Source organism: Rattus norvegicus, chromosome 1 (genome assembly GCF_036323735.1).
Source record: "Rattus norvegicus strain BN/NHsdMcwi chromosome 1, GRCr8, whole genome shotgun sequence".
NCBI lineage: Eukaryota > Metazoa > Chordata > Mammalia > Rodentia > Muridae > Rattus > Rattus norvegicus.
Window position 1 is genome coordinate 247,792,896 of NC_086019.1, and position 1,548 is coordinate 247,794,443.

General features: G+C 35.6%; 1 pseudogene; it reads right to left on the reverse strand.

The window, feature by feature from the left end:
• Positions 1-306: 306 nt before the first annotated feature.
• LOC120100177 (U6 spliceosomal RNA) lies at positions 307-404 on the reverse strand (annotated as a pseudogene).
• Positions 405-1,548: the final 1,144 nt, after the last annotated feature.

A 1,548-nucleotide genomic window follows, 5' to 3' on the forward strand; every position in this document is an offset into this window, starting at 1 on the left:
GGGTAAGAGCATTTTGCATTTTACATTATCTCTGACAATTGTATAAATGTTTTCTATAGTATCTTCTGCCCCTGAGATTCTCTCTTCTATTTCTTGTATTCTGTTGGTGATGCTTATATCTATGACTTGTCTCTTCCTCAGGTTTTCTTTTTCCAGAGTTGTCTCACTATGTGCTTTCTTTATTCTTTCTATTTCCTTTTTTAAATTCTGGACAGTTTTGTTCAATTTGTACACCTGTTTAGTTGTGTTTTCCTGCAATTCTTTTAGGAATTTTTTTGTGTTTCCTCTTTATGGGCTTCTACTTGTTAAAATATGGAATGCTTCACGAATTTGCATGTCATCCTTGCACAGGGGTCATGCCAATCTGTATCATTCCAATTTTTGTATATGTGCTGCCAAAGCAAGCAAAAAACATCTTTTAAAAAAAAATACTGCTTTACAGTATTTCATAAATCATATTACATAAATTCTGTGGATTTTCTTAAAATTCTCAATTCAGTATTTCTTCTGATTTTCTCTACTTTCTTTGTCTAAGCCAAAGCTATTTCTACTGAGCATTAAAGCTGAGACTTGTAGATTCTGTCCTTTGGTAGGCAGACAGAGAATATAGTTAGTTGAGCCAGGTTTTGAGTTCTTACCTTGCCCTTTTTTCCTCCAGATAGACATTTGGTTCTATTGCATTCACCAGCCTTTACTGACAGTGTACTCTGATTCAATATCAACCTTATTCAGTCCTATCCAAACAGACATGAATTTAGTTAATAAGTAGATCATCATATTTGACATAGAGATCAGAAAAGTTTGAACTTAATGATGCTTTGAAACCAGTTAATGATTCAATCATCATTTTCTGACATGGAGATCGAAAGGGTATGACCTTAATTATTTTTAGACATCTGGTAATCCAAAGTCATCTTGCCCTGTTGTCTTTGCAAGGTAAGCAGAATTTGTTACCTGGCTCATGTTGACGTAAAATCTAAAAGAAACAAATTCCATTTATTAGACAAAAGCTAGACTAAAATTTAAAGTTGGTTAAATCTTAAATTGGTGAGATTCTAAGGGCCTCAATGCCCAGAGTACTAGCTGAGAAGGACAGAGTCTATGGAATAGTTATAGACATACGTCCTAACCTGTTTCATTTCCTACCAGAATCATTGTGGGTGACTGTTAAAATCTTGAGCTACACAGCACCCTCAGACGTATCAGTATATCATCAGTATGACCTTGGTCTTACTCTTTGCTGAGCTGGTCTCAGAACTTTTCTGAGCTATGGATTTAGGATGTGGTCCAACTTACAGTATTCATTTCCATAGGTCCATATTATTGCTCCCTCAATATCAGGAAGGTCCATGAGAGTAATTGTCTTTATAGAAGAGAGGAAAATATGGGATGTGGGTAACAAGTTGTAACATAAAAGATTATTTTTGAAGGGTACCCACCGAGGAAGATTGCTCGGACATATGTGTAAGCCAATAGTCTATTAGCCAGCTGGTATTACTAGTGTTCTGGATACCAGTGTAGCCCTATGCCTTTCTCATATTGTGTGTT